At 53.7% G+C, this 17,009-nt stretch overlaps 3 pseudogenes; all 3 read right to left on the bottom strand.

Annotated features, from left to right (window-relative positions):
- Window positions 1-8,424: 8,424 nt before the first annotated feature.
- On the bottom strand, window positions 8,425-9,920 carry LOC137366933 (zinc finger protein 271-like; annotated as a pseudogene).
- A 2,425-nt stretch (window positions 9,921-12,345) lies between these two features.
- Window positions 12,346-14,540, bottom strand: LOC137366932 (zinc finger protein ZFP2-like; annotated as a pseudogene).
- Window positions 14,541-14,588: 48 nt separating this feature from the next.
- On the bottom strand, window positions 14,589-16,967 carry LOC137366931 (zinc finger protein 271-like; annotated as a pseudogene).
- Window positions 16,968-17,009: the final 42 nt, after the last annotated feature.

Here is a 17,009-nt window from a genome sequence, read left to right as displayed (position 1 = left end):
GGGGAGGGGAGCAGGCGGTGAGTTGGGGAGGGGAAGGAGACTGAAAAGGTGAGTGGGAGGGGAGTGTAAAGGGGAGTGGGAGAGGAGCGGGGGAGGGAAAAGGGGAGGGGAGTGGAAAGGCGGGTGGAAAGGGCAGTGGGGTAGGGGAGTGGTGGAGGGGAGTAGGAGAGGGCATTAGGAAATGGGAGAGGGAGGGGCCTTGGAACGGAGAGTGGGGGAGCGGAGTGGAAAGGGCAGTGGAAAGGGGAGTTGAAATGACAATGCAGGTGGGGAGCGGGATGGAAGTGCGGGTGGGGTGTGGGATGGGAGTGCGGGTGGGGAGTGGGAGGGGAGTGGGAGTGGGAGGGGAGTGGGGGAGGCAAGTGCGAGGGGATTGGAAAGGGGAGTGGGGAGGGTAGTGGGGAGGGGAGTGGTGGAGGAGAGTGGAATGGCGAGTGAGGAGGGGAGTGGGGGAGGAGAGTGTAAAGGGGAGTGGGGGAGGGGAGGGTGTGGGGAGAGGGAGAGAACTGCGAGGGGAGGGGGAGGAGAGTGGCAGGGGTGGGGGAGGAGAGTGGCAGGGGAGGGGAGGAGAGTGGCAGGGGAGGGGGAGAAGAGTGGGAAGGGAGGAGGAGGAGAGTGGGAGGGGAGGGGAGGGAAGTGGGGAAAGGGGAGTTGGGGAGGGTAATTTGGGAGGGGAGTAGGATGGGGTGTTGGAATGGGAGTGGGAAGGGGATTGGAAGAGGAGTAGGAAGGGGATTGGAAGGGGAGTGGGAAGGGATTGGAAGGGGCCTGGGTGATGGGTCTGGGAAGGGGAGTGCTAGGTGAGTGGGGGCGGGGTGTGGAAAAGTGAGTGGGGTGTGTGGGAAAGGGAGAGTAGGGGAGTGGGGGAGGGGAGGTGAGGGGAGGGGAATGGAAAGGGGATTGAAAGGGGAGTGTAATGTGGAGTGTGGGGTCAAGGGTGCCTGGAGTGGGGGGTGGGGGGTGGAAGGGTGGGAAGGGGGCAGTGAGTGGGGGAGGGGAGCAGGCGGTGAATTGGGGAGGGGAAGGAGACTGAAAAGGTGTTTGGGAGGGGAGTGCGAGGGGTCCGGGAGTGGGGGAGGGGTCCGGGAGTGGAAAGGGGAGTGGAAAGGGGAGTGGAAAGGGGAGTGGAAAGGGGAGTGCGGGTGGAGAGTGGTAGGGGTGTGGGGGTGGGGAAGGGTGTCTGAGTGGCAGGAGAGGGGGAGGTGAGTGGGAGGGGAGGGGAAGGGGTGGGGGAAGGGAGCGGGGCAGGGGGAAGGGTAGTGGAGTGGAAAGGCGGGTGGAAAAAGGAGAGGGGGAGGGGAGTGAAAGTGGAGTGGGGAGGGGAAGGGTGTCTGAGTGGCAGGAGAGGGGGAGGTGAGTGGGAGGGGAAGGGAAGGGGTGGGGGAAGGGAGCGAGGCAGGGGGAAGGGTAGTGGAGTGGAAAGGCGGGTGGAAAGGGGAGAGGGGGAGGGGAGTGGGGGAGGGGAGTGGGGAGGGGAATCAGGGAGGGGAGCGGCAGAGGGGAATCGGGGAGGGGAGTGGGGGAGGGGAGTGGAAAGGGAAGTGTAAAGGCGTGTTGAAAGGGGTGTGCGTTTGGGGAGTGGGCGGAGAATGCGGTGGGGAGTCCAAGGGATTGGAAAGGTGAGTGGGGGTGGGGAGTGGTGGAGGGAAATGGTGGATGGGTAGGTGTGTAGGATAAGTGAGTGGCGAACGAGGGGTGGAGGGGAATAGTGGAGGGGTAGGGGAGTTGGATAGGTGAGTGGCGAAGGGAAGAGCGAGGGGATCGGGGGAGGGGAAGGGGAGGGGAAGAAGAGGGGAGAGGAAAGCCGGGTGGAAGGGGAGTGGGGGAGGGGAGTAGGGGATGGGAGCTGGAAATAGGAGTACGCGGGGACATGGAACGGGGAGTGACGGAGGGGAGTGGAAAGGGGAGTTGGAAGGGGATCGGAAAGGGCAATGCGGGTGTGAAGTGGGAGAGGAGTGCAGGTGGGGAGTGGGAGGGGAGTGCGGGTGGGGAGTGGGAGGGGAGGGCGGGTGGGGAATGGGTGAGGAGTGGGAGGGGAGGGCGGGTGGGGAATGGGTGGGGAGTGGGAGAGGAGTGGGGGCGGGGAGTGCATAGGGATTGGAAAGGGGAGTGGGGAGGGAATGGGGAGGGGAGTGGAAAGGGGAGTGGGTGAGGGAAGGTGTGTGGGGGAGGGGGAAGGAGTGCGAGGGGAGCGGAAGGGCTGGGGAGGATAGTGGGGGAGGGTGGGGGAGGTGAGTGGAGTGAGGGGGAGGAGAGTGGGAGGGGAGGGGAGGAGTGTGGGAGTGGAGGGGAGGAGAGTGGGGGATTGGAAGAGGGGAGAGGGGGAGGGGAGTGGAAAGGGGAGTGGGGGTGGGGAGGGGTGTGGGGGAAGGGGTGGGAATTGCGAGGGGAGGGTAGGAGAGTGGCGGGGAGGGGAAGGAGAGTGGGAGGGCAGGGGAAGGAGACTGTGGGAGCGGAGTGGGGGAGGGGACTGTGGGGGGGTTTGTGGAGGGGACTGTGGGAGGGGGTTGGGAGAGGTGGTTGGGGGAGGGATTGGGGAGGGGAGTGCTGGAGAGGAGTGGGGGAGAGGAGTTGGGGAGGGGAGTAGGGAGGGGTGTGGAAAGGGGACTGGGAACGGGAGTTGGAAGCTGACTGGGGGAGGGGCGTGGGAAGGGGAGTGGGAAAGCGAGTGGTAGAGGTGTGTTGAAAAGGGGGCGTGGGGGAAGGGGAGATGAGGGGAGAGGAGGGGAGTGGGGGAGGGGAGGGGAGGGGCGTGCTGGGGGGACTGAGGGAGCGCAGTGGGGCAGGGGTTTTAGGGAGACGAGTGAGGGAGGGGAGTGGGTCAGGGGTGGAGGGGAGCGGGTTAGGGGTGGAGGGTAATGGGGGAGGGGGAGGGCAGTTAGAAAGGTGGGGAGTGGGAGGTGAGTGCGGGTGGGGAACTGGACTGAAAAGGGGAGTAAGAGGGGAGTGTAAAGGGGAGTGGGAGAGGAGCGGGGGAGGGAAAAGGGGAGGGGAGTGGAAAGGCGGGTGGAAAGGGCAGTGGGGTAGGGGAGTGGGGGATGGGAGTTGGGGAAGACATTAGGAAATGGGAGTGGGAGGGGCCTTGGAACAGAGAGTGGGGGAGCAGACTGGAAAGGGCAGTGGAAAGGCGAGTTGGAAGGACAATGAGGGTGGGGAGTGGAGTGGGAGGGGAGTGGGAGTGGGAGGGGAGTGGGGGAGGGGAGTGCGAGGGGTGTGCTGGTGGGGAGTGCGAGGGGATTCAAAGGGGAGTGCGGGAGGGGAGGGGTTTGTGTGAGGGGGATAGGAGTGGCAAGGGAGGGTAGAGGGAGTGGTTGGGGAGGTTGGTTGGGGAGAGCGAGGGGATTGGAAAGGGGAGTACAGGAGGGTAGGGGTGTGGGGGAGGGGGAGGTGAGTGCGAGGGGAGGGGGAGGATAATGGCAGTGGAGGGGGAGAATAATGGCTGTGGAGGGGGAGCAGTGTGGGAGGGTAGGGAGAGGAGAGTGGGAGGGAAGGGGGAAGGGGAGGGGTGGGGGAGGGGTGTTGGTGGGGAGTGGGGGAGGGGTGTAGGAAGGGGTGTGGGAAGGGGAGTGGAGCGTGTCGAAATGGGAGAGGAGGGGAGTGGGGGATGGGAGGGAAGTGGAGTGGGGCAGCAGAGTGGGGGAGGTGTGTTTGGGAGTGTTCTGGGGAGGTGAGTGTGGGAGGTGAGTATGAAGGGGAGGGGAGTGGGGAGGGGGAGCGGAGGCAAGTGGGGTAGTGGAATGGGAAAGGGAGTTGGGGACAGGAGTGGGGGAAGCGGAGGGAGTGGGAAGTGCATTGGGGCTGGATGTGAGTGAGGGTTGTTGGCAGAGGAATAGAATTAGAATTAGAATTAGAACATGACAGCGCAGTACAGGCCCTTCGGCCCTCGATGTTGCGCCCACCTGTGCAACCATCTGACCTACACTATTCCATTTTCATCCATATGTCTATCCAATGACCACTTAAATGCCCTTAAAGTTGGCGAATCTACTAGTGCTGCAGGCAGGGCGTTCCACGCCCTTACTACTCTCTGAGTAAAGAAACTACCTCTCACATCTGTCCTATATCTATCACCCCTCAACTTAAAGCTATGTCCCCTCGTGTTTGCCATCACCATCCGAGGAAAAAGACGCTCACTATCCACCCTATCTAACCCTCTGATTATTTTATATGTCTCTATTATGTCACCTCTCCTCCTCCTTCTCTCCAACGAAAACAACCTCAAGTCCCTCAGCCTTTCCTCGTAAGACTTTCCCTCCATACCAGGCAACATCCTAGTAAATCTCCTCTGCACCCTTTCCATAGCTTCCACATCCTTCCTATAATGTGGTGACCAGAACTGCACGCAATACTCCAGGTGCGGTCTCACCAGAGTTTTGTACAGCTGCAGCATGACCTCGTGGCTCCGAAACTCGATCCTCCTACTAATAAAAGCTAACACACCATATGCCTTCTTAACAGCCCGATTAACCAGGGTAGCAACCTTCAGGGATTTATGCACCTGGACACCAAGATCTCTCTGTTCATCTACACTACCAAGAATCTTCCCATTAGCCCAGTACTCTGCATTCCTGTTACTCCTTCCAAAGTGAATCACCTCACACTTTTCCGCATTAAACTCCATTTGTCATCTCTCAGCCCAGCTCTGCAGCCTATCTATGTCCCTCTGTACCCTACAACATCCTTCGGCACTATCCACAACTCCACCGACCTTAGTGTCATCTGCAAATTTACTAACCCACCCTTCTACACCCTCATCCAGGTCATTTATAAAAATGACAAACAGCAGTGGCCCCAAAACAGAACCTTGCGGTACACCACTAGTAACTAAACTCCAGGATGAACATTTGCCATCAACCACCACCCTCTGTCTTCTTTCAGCTAGCCAATTTCTGATCCAAAGCTCTAAATCACCTTCAACCCCATACTTCCGTATTTTCTGCAATAGCCTACCATGGGGAACCTTATCAAACGCCTTACTGAAATCCATATACACCACATCCACGGCTTTACCCTCATCCACCTGTTTGGTCACCTTCTCGAAAAACTCAATAAGGTTTGTGAGGCACGACCTACCCGTCACAAAACCGTGCTGACTATCTCTAATGAACTTATTCATTTCAAGATGATTATAAATCCTGTCTCTTTTCACCTTTTCCAACATTTTACCCACAACCGAAGTAAGGCTCACAGGTCTATAATTACCAGGGCTGTCTCTCCTCCCCTTCTTGAACAAGGGGACAACATTTGCTATCCTCCAGTCTTCCGACACTATTCCTGTCGACAATGACGACATAAAGATCAAGGACATAGGCTCTGCAATCTCCTCCCTAGCTTCCCAGAGAATCCTAGGATAAATCCCATCTGGCCCAGGGGAATAGGGAGGAGAAAAGGCGAGGGAAGTAGGAGAGGGGAGTACTCTGCGGAGGGGTTGGCGAGTGGGGAGATGGAACGAAGAGGATTGGGAGAGGGGTTTACGGAGGGGGAGGGGAGTGGGTAGTTTGAGCAGAGGTGAGTGGGGGAGGTCAGTGGGTTAGCGGGCTTGTGAGGGGTGTGGGGGATTGGAGGGTTGTGTGGAGGAGTGTGATGTTGGGGAAAGTGGAGGGGAGTGGGGGAGAGGGGTGGCTGAGGGAAGGAGAGAGGAGTTGGGGACGGCATGGGGTGGGGAAGAGGGCAGGCATGGGATTGTGGTAAGGGAGTTGTGGATGGGGGACGAGAGGCGAGGGGAGTGGGCATGAGAGTGGGGTAGTGGAGTGGGAAGGAAGGTGGGGAGGAGAGTGTGGGGAGTGGTGGGAGTGGGGAGAGGGGGATAGGAGGGCAGTGGGGAGGTGAAGTGGAGGAATCCGGTGTGGGAAGAGGACAGTGGCAGGGGAATGGGGGATGGGTGTAACGAGGGGAGGGAAGAGGGGGAGTGGAGAGGGGAGGGGAGAGGAGGAGGCGATTGGGCAGGGAATGGGGAGGGGAGGAGGGCAGGGGAGTGGTGGAGGAATGTATGGTTGGGGAGTGGGTTAGTGGAGTGGGGAGCGGAGTGGGGGTGTGGTGTATGGAGGGGAGAGCGGAGGGGAACAGGATAGGTTTTAGGGAAAGGGGCCGGCGCGTGGGGGAGCGCAGCAGAGAATTGTGAACTCGCTGGTGTGACAGCAAGTAGAATGACTGAGTGAATCTCTTCCCACACTCTCAGCAGGTGAACGGTCTCTCCTCAGTGTCAACACATTGGTGTCTCAGCAGGTAGAATGTCTGAGTGAATCTCTTCCAACACTCTGAGCAGGTGAACGCTCTCTTCCCAGTGTGAACTCACTGGTGTATCAGCACGTAGGATGACTGAGTGAATCTCTTCACAACTCTGAGCAGGTGAACGGTCCCTCCCCAGTCTGACTTCACTGGTGTATCAGCAGGTAGGATGACTGAGTGAATCACATCCCACAATCTGAGCAGGTGAGCAGTCACCCCCCAGTATGAATTCAATGGTGTATCAGCAGGTAGGATGATTGAGTGAATCTCTTCCTACACTCTGAGCAGGTGAACGGTCCCTCCCCAGTCTGACTTCACTGGTGTATCAGCAGGTAGGATGACTGAGTGAATCACTTCCCACAATCTGAGCAGGTGAGTAGTCTCCCCTCAGTATGAATTCACTGGTTTATCAGCAGGTAGGATGACCGAGTGAATCTCTCCCCACTCGCTGTGCAGCTGAATGGTCTCTCCCCAGACAGAACGCACCGGTGTATCAGCAGGTAGGATGACTGAGTGATTCTCTTCCCACACGCTGAGCAGGTGAATGGTCTCTCCCAATTGTGAACTCGCTGATGGGTCAGTAGGTAGGATGAATGAGTAAATCTCTTACCACACTCTGAGCAGGTGAATGGTCTCACCCCAGTGTGAACTCACTGGCGTATCAGCACGTAGGATGACTGAGTGAATCACTTCCCACACACTGAGCAGGTGAGCGGTCTCTCCCCAGCATGAATTCACTGGTGTATCAGCAGGTCGGATGACTGAGTAAATCTCTTCCCATTCACTGTGCATGTGAACGGTCTCTCCCCAGTCTGAATTCACTGCTGTATCAGCAGGTAGGGTGACAGAGTTACTGTCTTCCCACACTCAACAGGTGAGCCGTATCCCCCCAGCGTTAACTCACTGGTGCATCAGCGGGTAGGATGACTGAGAGAATCTCTTCCCACACTCAGAGCAGTCTGACGGTCTTCCCCCAGTGTGAACTCACTGGTGTATCAGCAGGGAGGATGACTGAGTGAATCTCTTCCCACACTTTGCGCAGGTGAATGGTCTCTCCACAGTGTGCACTCGCTGGTGTATCAGCAAGTCGGATGACTGAGTAAATCTCTTACCACTCTCTGTGCAGGTCAACGGTCTCTCCCCAGGATGAACACACTGGTGTATCAGCAGGTAGGATGACTGAGTGAATCTCTTCCCAACTCTGAGCAGGTGAACGGTCTCACCTCAGTTTTGAATTCACTGGTGTATCAGCAGGAAGGATGACTGAGTGAATCTCTTCCCGAACTCTGAGCAGGTGAACGGTCTCCCCCAGTGTCAAGTAACTGGTGTATCAGCAGGTAGAATGACTGAGTGAACCGCTTCCGAACTCTGAGCGGGTGAACAGTTTCTCCCCAGTGTGAACTCCCTGTTGTATCAGCAGGCAGGATGAAAGAGAGAATCTCTTCCCACACGCAGAGCAGTTTGACGGTCTCTCCCCATTGTGAACTCACTGGTGCATCAGCAGGTAGGATGACAGAGTGAATCTCTTCCCACACTCTGCGCAGGTGAACGGTCTCTCCACAGTGTGCACTCGCTGGTGTATCAGCAAGTCGGATGACTGAGTAAATCTCTTACCACTCTCTGTGCAGGTCAACGGTCTCTGCCCAGGATGAAGTCACTGGTGTATCTGCAGGTAGGATGACTGAGTGAATCTCTTCCCAACTCTGAGCAGGTGAACGGTCTCTCCTCAGTTTGAATTCACTGTTGTATCAGCAGGGAGGATGACTGAGGGAATCTCTTCCCAACTCCAAGCAGATGAACGGTCTCTCCTCAGTTTGAATTCATTGGTGAATCAGCAGGGAGGAAGACTGAGTGAATCTCTTCACAAACTGTGAGCAGGTGAACGTCTCCCCCCAATGTGATCTCATTGGCATATCAGCAGGAAGGATGACTGAGTGAATCTCTTCCCGAACTCTGAGCAGGTGAACGGTCTCTCCCCAGGCTGAACTCACTGGTGTATCAGCATGCAGGATGACAGAGTGAATCGCTTCCCAACTCTGAGCAGGTGAATGGTCTCTCCCCAGTGTGAACTCGCTGGTGTATCAGCATGTCGGATGACTGAATGAATCTCCTCCCGCACTCTGAGCAGAACTCTCCCCAGTGTCAAGTAACTGGTGTATCAGCAGGTAGGATGACTGAGAGAATTTCTTCCCACACTCAGAGCGGTTTGACGGTCTCTCCCCAGGATGCACTCGCTGGTGTATAAGCAGGTTGGATGACTGTGTGAATCGAATCCCAACTCTGAGCGGGTGAACGTTTCTCCCCAGTGTGAACTCGCTGTTGTATCAGCAGGTCGGATAACTGTGTGAATCGCTTCCCACACTCTGAGCATTTTGACGGTCTCTTCCCAGTGTGAACTCGCTGGTGTATCAGCAGGTTGGAAGACTGAGTGAATCTTTTCCCACAATGTGAGCAGGTGAACGGTCTCTCCCAAGTGTGAACTCGCTGGTGTATCAGCAGGTAGGATGACAGAGTAAATCTCTTCCCAAATTCTGAGCAGATGAACGATCTCTCCCCAGTGTGAACTCACTGGTGTATCAGCAGGTAGGATGACGTTGTGAATCTCTTCTCACGCTCTGAGCAGGTGAGCCGTCTCGCCCCAGTGACAGCACACTGGTGTTTCAGCAGGTAGGATGACAGAGTGAATCTCCTCCCACACTCTAAGCAGGTGAACGGTCTCTCCCCAGTGTGAACTCGCTGGTGTTTCAGCCGATAGGATGACTGCGTGAATCACTTCCCACACTCTGGGCAGGTGAGCGGTCTCTCCCCAGTATGAATTCACTGCTGTATCAGCAGGTAGGATGACTGAGTGAATCTCTTCCCACTCTCTGAGCTGGTGAACGGTCTCGTCCTGGTGTGAACTCGCTGGAGTATCAGCAGGGAGGATGACTGAGTGAATCTCTTCCCACACTCTGAGCAGGTGAATGGTCTCTCATCAGTGCGAACTCGCTGTTGCATCAGCAGGCAGGATGACTGAGATGATTCTCTTTCCAAACACAGAGCAGCTGAACGATCTCTCCCCAGTGTGATCTCGCTGGTGTATCAGCAGGTTGGATGACAGAGTTACTTTCTTCCCACACTCAACAGGTGAGCCGTCTCACCCCAGCGTTAACTCACTCGTGTATCAGCAGGTAGGATAACTGAGAGAATCTCTTCCCACACACAGAGCAGTTTGATGGTCTCTCCCCAGTGTGACCTTACTGTTGCATCAGCAGGTCGGATGACTGAGTGAATCGCTTCCGAACTGTGAGCAGGTGAACGGTCTCCCCCCATTGTGATCTCACTGGCATATCAGCAGGTAGGATGACTGAGTGAATCTCCTCCCGCACTCTGAGCAGGCTATCCCCAGTGTCAAGTAACTGGTGTAACAGCAGGTAGGATGACTGAGAGAATTTCTTCCCACACTCAAAGCAGTTTGACGGTCTCACCCCAAGATGCACTCGCTGGTGTATCAGCAGGAAGGATGACTGTGTGAATCGCTTCCCACACTCTGAGCATTTTGACGGTCTCTCCCCAGTGTGAACTCGCTGGTGTATCAGCAGGTAGGAAGACTGAGTGAATCTCTTCCCACACTGTGAGCAGGTGAACGGTCTCTCCCCATTGTCAAGTAACTGGTGTATCAGCAGGTCGGATGACTGAGAGAATTTCTTCCCACAATCAGAGCAGTTTGACGGTCTCTCTCTTTGAAGTTTCAGTAGGGGACTACTTTGGGAATAGTGATCACAATTCCATAAGTTTTAGAATACTCATGGACAAAGATGAGTGCTGTCCCAAAGGAAGAGTGCTAAATTGGGGGAAGGCCAACTATCCCAAAATTCGGCAGGAGCTGGGGAAAGTAGATTGGGAGCAGCTGTTTGCAGGTAAATCCACATTTGATATGTGGGAGGCTTTTAAAGAGAGGTTGATTAGCGTGCAGGAGAGACATGTTCCTGTGAAAATGAGGGTTAGAAATGGCAAGATTAGGGAACCATGGATGACAGGTGAAATTGTGAGACTAGCTAAGAGGAAAAAGGAAGCATACATAAGGTCTAGGTGGCTGAAGAAAGCCGAAGCTTTGAAGAATATCGGGATTGTAGGACCAATCTGAAACGAGGAATTAAGAGGGCTAAAAGTGGTTATGAAATATCTTTAGCAAACAGGGTTAAGGAAAATCCCAAAGCCTTTTATTCATATATAAGGAGCAAGAGGGTAACTAGAGAAAGGATTGGCCCACTCGAGGACAAAGGAGGAAAGTTATGCGTGGAGTCAGAGAAAATGGGTGAGATTCTAAACGAGTACTTTGCATCGGCATTCACCGAGGAGAGGGACATGACGGATGTTCAGGTTAGGCACAGATGTTTGATTACTCTAGGTCAAGTCGGCATAAGGAGGGAGGAAGTGTAGGGTATTCTAAAAGGCATTAAGGTGGACAAGTCCCCTGGTCCGGATGGGATCTATCCCAGGTTACTGAGGGAAGCGAGAGAGGAAATAGCTGGGGCCTTAACAGATATCTTTGCAGCATCCTTATACACGGGTGAGGTCCCGCAGGACTGGAGAATTGCTAATGTTGTCCCCTTGTTTACGAAGGGTAGCAGGGATAATCCAGGTAATTATAGACCGGTGAGCCTGACGTCAGTGGTAGGGAAGCTGCTGGAGAAGATACTGAGGGATAGGATCTATTCCCATTTGGAAGAAAATGGGCTTATCAGTGATAGGCAACATGGTTTTGTGCAGGGAAGGTCATGTCTTACCAACTTAATAGAATTCTTTGAGGAAGTGACAAAGTTGATTGATGAGGGAAGGGCTGTCGATGTCATATACATGGACTTCAGTAAGGCGTTTGATAAGGTTCCCCATGGCAGGCTGATGGAGAAAGTGAAGGCGCATGTGGTCCAAGGTGCACTAGCTAGATGGATAAAGAACTGGCTGGGCAACAGGAGACAGAGAGTAGCAGTAGAAGGGAGTTTCTCAAAATGGAGACGTGTGACCAGTGGTGTTCCACAGGGATCCGTGCTGGGACCACTGTTGTTTGTGATATACATTAATGATTTGGAGGAAAGTATAGGTGGACTGATTAGCAAGTTTGCAGACGACACTAAGATTGGTGGAGTAGCAGATAGTGAAGGGAACTGTCAGAGAATACAGCAGAATATAGATAGATTGGAGAGTTGGGCAGAGAAATGGCAGATGGAGTTCAATCCGGGCAAATGCGAGGTGATGCGAGGTTTTGGAAGATCCAATTCAAGAGTGAACTATACAGTAAATGGAAAAGTCCTGGGGAAAATTGATGTCCAGAGAGATTTGGGTGTTCAGGTCCATTGTTCCCTGAAGGTGGCAACGCATGTCAATAGAGTGGTCAAGAAGGCATACGGCATGCTTTCCTTCATCGGGCGGGGTATTGAGTACAAGAGTTGGCAGGTCATGTTACTGTTGGATAAGACTTTGGTTCGGCCACATTTGGAATACTGCGTGCAGTTCTGGTCGCCACATTACCAATAGGATGTAGATGCTTTGGAGAGGCTGCAGAGGAGGTTCACCAGGATGTGGACTGGTATGGAGGGCGCTAGCTATGAAGAAAGGTTGAGCAGATTAGGATTATTTTCATTAGAAATACGGAGGTTGAAGGGGGACCTGATTGAGGTGTACAAAATCATGAGAGGATTAGACAGGTTGCATAGCAAGAAGCTTTTTCCCAGAGTGGGGGATCAATTACTAGGGGTCACGAGTTCAAAGTGAGAGGGGAAAAAGTTAGGGGGGATATGCGTGGAAAGTTCTTTCCGCAGAGGGTGGTGGGTGCCTGGAACGCGTTGCCAGCGGAGGTGGTAGACGCGGGCACGTTAGCGTCTTTTAAGATGTATCTAGACAGATACATGAATGGGCAGGAAGAAAAGAGATACAGACCCTTGGAAAATAGGCGACATGTTTAGATAGAGGATCTGGGTCAGCGCAGGCTTGGAGGGCCGAAGGGACTGTTCCTGTGCTGTGATTGTCTCTGTTCTTTGTTCTTTTCTTTGTTCTCTCCCCAGGATTCACTTGCTGGTGTATCAACAGGTAGGATGACTGAGTGATGCTCTTCCCACACGCTGAGCAGGTGAACGTTCACTCCCAAGTGTGAACTCGATGGTGTATCAGCAGGTAGGATGACTGAATAATTGTCTTTCCACTCACTGTGCTGGTGAACGGTCTCTCCCCGGTGTGAACTCAAAAGTGTATCAGCAGGTAGGATGAGTGAGTGAATCTCTTCCGGCACTCTGAGCAGGTGTACGGTCTCTCCCCATTGTCAAGTAACTGGTGTATCAGCAGGGAGGATGACCGAGTGCATCTCTTCACAGGCTCTGAGCAGTTGAGCCGTCTCTCCCCAGTGTCAACACACTGGTGTCTCAGCAGGTAGGATGACTGAGTGAATCACTTCCCACACTCTGAGCAGGTGAATGGTCTCTCTCCAGTGTGAACTCGCTGGTGCATCAGCAGGTAGGATGACTGAGTGAATCTCTTCCCAACTCTGAGCAGGTGAACGGTCTCTCCCCAGTGTGAACTCGCTGGTGCATCAGCAGGTAGGATGACTGAGTGAATCTCTTCCCAACTCTGAGCAGGTGAAGGTTCTCTTCCCAGTGTGAATTCACTGGTGTATCAGCAGGTGGGATGACTGAGTGAATCTCTTCCCAAGCACTGAGCAGGTTAAGGGTCTCTCCCCAGTGTGAACTCGCTGTTGTATCAGCAGGCAGGATGACTGATTGGTTCCCTTCCCACACACTGAGCAGGTGAACGGTCTTTCCAAGCGTTAACTTACTGCTGCATCAGCAGGTAGGATGACTGAGAGAATTTCTTCCCAAACTCTGAGCAGCTTGAAGGTCTCTCCCCAGTGTGCACTCGCTGGTTTTATCAGCAGGTAGGAAGACTGAGTGATTCTCTTCCCACACTGTGAGAAGGTGAACGGTCTCTCCCCAGTGTCAAGTAACTGGTGTATCAGCAGGTCGGATGACTGAGAGAATCTGTTCCCACACTCAGAGCAGTTTGATGGTTTCTCCCCAGTGTGAACTCGCTGTTGTATCAGCAGGCAGGATGACTGAGTGATTCTCTTCCCAAACACTGAGCAGGGGAAGGGTCCCTCCCAAGTGTGAACTCGGTGGTGTATCAGCAGGTCGGATGACTGATTAAAACTCTTCCCTATTCTCTGTGCAGGTGAGCAGTCTCTTCCCCGTTTGAACTCAAATGTGTATCAGCAGGTAGGATGACAGAGTGAATCTCTTCCCACACTCTGAGCAGGTGAGTGGCCTGTCCCCAGTGTGAAGTCACTGGTGTATTAGCAGGTAGGATGACTGCGTGAATCACTTCACACACTCTGAGCAGGGGTGCGGTCCCTCCCCGGTATGCATTCACCGGTGTATTCGCAGTTAGGATGACTGAGTGAATCTCTTCCCACTCTCTGTGCATGTGAACGGTCTCTCCCCAGTGTGAACTCACTGGTGTATCAGCAGGCAGGATGACTGAGTCAATCTCTTACAACTCTCAGAGCTGGTCAACGGCCTCGCCCCAGTGTGAACTCGCTGCATCAGCAGCTTGGATGACTGAGTTCCTGTCTTCCCACACTCTGAGCAGGTGAGCCGTCTCTCCCCAGCTTTAACTCAGTGGTGCATCAGCAGGTGGAATGACTGTGTGAATCTCTTCCCACACTCTGAGTTGGTGAACGGTCTCTCCCCAGTGTGAATTCACTCGTGTTTCAGCAGGTAGAATGACTGAGTGAATCTCTTCCAACACTCTGAGCAGTTTGATGGTCTCTCACCAGTGTGAACTCGCTGGTGTATCAGCAGGTAGGATGACTGTGAATCTCTTCCCACACTCCGAGCAGTTTGACGGTCTCTCCCCAGGATGAACACACTGGTGTTTCAGCAGGTAGAATGACTGAGTGAATCTCTTGCCAACTCTGAGCCGGTGAACGGTCTCTCCCCAGTGTGAACTCGCGGTCGTCTCAGCAGGCAGGATGACTGAGTGATTCTCTTCCCACGCCCTGAGCAGGTGAACGGTCTCTTCCCAGTGTGAACTCACTGGTGTATCAGCAGGTGGGAGAACAGAGTTACTGTCTTCCAACATTCCGAGCAGGTGAGCCGTCTCTCCCCAGCATTTAGTCACTGGTGCATCAGCAGGTAGGATGACTGAGAGAATCTCTTCCCACACTCTGAGAAGTTTGACGGTCTCTCCCCAGAGTGCTCTCGCTGGTGTATAAGCAGGGAGGAAGACTGAGTGAATCTCTTCCCGCACTGTGAGCAGGTGAACGGTCTCTCCCTGGTATGCATTCACCGGTGTATTAGCAGGTAGGATGACTGAGTGAATATCTTCCCGCACTATGAGCAGGTGAACGGTCTCTCCCCAGTGTCAACTAACTGCTGCATCAGCAGGTAGGATGACTGACAGAATATCTTCCCAACTCGAAGCCGGTGAACGGTCTCCCCCAGTTTGAACAGACTGGTGTATCAGCAGGGAGGATGACTGAGTGAATCTCTTCCCACACTCTGAGCAGTTGAACGGTATCTCCCCAGTGTGAATTCACTCGTGTTTCAGCAGGTAGGATGACTGAGTGAATCTCTCCCAACACTCTGAGCAGTTTGAAGGTCTCTCACCAGTGTGAACTCGCTGGTGCATCAGCAGGTGGGATGACTGTGTGAATCTCTTCCCACACTCTGAGCTGGTGAACGGTCTCTCCCCAGTGTGAATTCCCTCGTGTTTCAGCAGGTAGAATGACTGAGTGAATCTCTTCCAACACTCTGAGCAGTTTGACGGTCTCTCACCAGTGTGAACTCGCTGGTGTATCAGCAGGTCGAATGACTGAGTGAATCTCTTCCCACACTCTGAGCAGTTGAACGGTCTCTCCCCAGTGTGAATTCACTCGTGTTTCAGCAGGTAGGATGACTGAGTGAATCTCTCCCAACATTCTGAGCAGCTTGACGGTGGATCCCCAGTGTGCTCGCTGGTGTATCAGCAGGTAGGATGACTGAGTGAATCTCTCCCAACATTCTGAGCAGCTTGACGGTGGATCCCCAGTGTGCTCGCTGGTGTATCAGCAGGTAGGATGACTCTGTGAATCTCTTCCCTACTCTGTGCTGGTGAACGGTCTCTTCCCAGTGTGAATTCACTGGTGTATCAGCAGTTAGGATGACTGAGTGAATCTCTTCCCAACTCAGAGCAGGTGAACAGTCTCTCCCCAGTGAGAACACCCTGCTGTATCAGCAGGCAGGATGACTGACTGATTCTCTTCCACACACTGAACAGGTGAACGGTCTCTACACAGAGTGAACTCACTGGTGTACCAGCAGGGAGTTTGACAGAGTTACTGGTTTCCCACACTCTGAGCAGCTGTGCAGTCTCTCCACAGCGTGATCTCACTGGTGTATCAGCAGGTAGGATGACAGAGTGAATCTCTTCCCACACTGTGAGCAGGTGAACGGTCTCTCTCCAGTGTCAAGTAACTGGTGTATCAGCAGGTCGGATGACTGAGAGAATCTCTTCCCACACTCAGAGCAGTTTGACGGTCTCTCCTCCAGTGTGCACTCGCTGGTGTATGAGCAGATAGGAAGACTGAGTGAATCACTTCACACACTGTGAACAGGTGAACGGTCTCTGCCCAGAGTGAACTCACTGGTGCATCAGAAGGTTCGACGACTGAGTTACTGTCTTCCAACAATCTGAGCATTTGAGCCGTCTCTCCCCAGCCTTAACACACTGGTGTATCAGCAGGTAGGATGACTGAGAGAATCTCATCCCACACTCAAAGCAGTATGACGGTCTCACCCCAGTGTGCACTCGCTGGTGTATCAGCAGGTAGGATGACTGAGTGAATCTCTTCCCAACTCTGTGCAGGTGAACGGTCTCTTCCCAGTGAGAACACGCTGTTGTATCAGCAGGCAACATGACTGAGTGAATCTCTTCCCACACTCTGAGCAGGTGAACGGTCTCTCCCCAGTGTGAATACACTCGTGTATCAGCAGGCAGGATGACTGAGTGAATCGATTCCCACACACTGAACAGGTGAACGGTCTCACCCCAGTGTGCACTCGCTGGTGTATCAGCAGGTAGGATGACTGAGTGAATCTCTTCCCAACTCTGTGCAGGTGAACGGTTCTTCCCAGTGAGAACACGCTGTTGTATCAGCAGGCAACATGACTGAGTGAATCTCTTCCCACACTCTGAGCAGGGGAACGGTCTCTCCAAAGTGTGAACACACTCGTGTATCAGCAGGTAGGATGTCTGAGTGAATCTCTTCCAACACTCTGGGCAGCTTGACGGTCTCTCCCCATTGTGAACTCACTGGTGTACCAGCAGGTTGGATGACTGAGTGAATCTCTTCCCAACTCTGAGCAGGTGAAGGTTCTCTCCCAAGTGTGAACTCGCTGTTGAACCAGCAGGCAGGATGACTGAGTGAATCGCTTTCCACACACTGAACAAGTGAACGGTCTCTCCCCAGTGTAAACTCACTGGTGTATAAGCAGGTTGGATGACTGAGAGAATCTCGTCCCATACTCAAAGCAGTATGACGGTCTCACCCCAGTGTGCACTCGCTGATGTATCAGCAGGAAGGATGACTGTGTGAATCTCTTCCCACACCCTGAGCAGTTTGACGGACCCTCCCCAGTGTGAACTCGCTGGTGTATCAACAGGTAGGATGACTGAGTGAATCTCTTCCCTACTCTGTGCTGGTGAACGGTCTCTTCCCAGTGTGAATTCATTGGTGTATCAGCTGTTCCGATGACTGAGTGAATCTCTTCCCA

The sequence above is a fragment of the Heterodontus francisci genome, unplaced genomic scaffold (genome assembly GCF_036365525.1).
Source record: "Heterodontus francisci isolate sHetFra1 unplaced genomic scaffold, sHetFra1.hap1 HAP1_SCAFFOLD_556, whole genome shotgun sequence".
Lineage (NCBI taxonomy): Eukaryota > Metazoa > Chordata > Chondrichthyes > Heterodontiformes > Heterodontidae > Heterodontus > Heterodontus francisci.
Note: the sequence above shows the minus strand (reverse complement) of the source record. Positions and strands in the feature narration are given on the sequence as shown.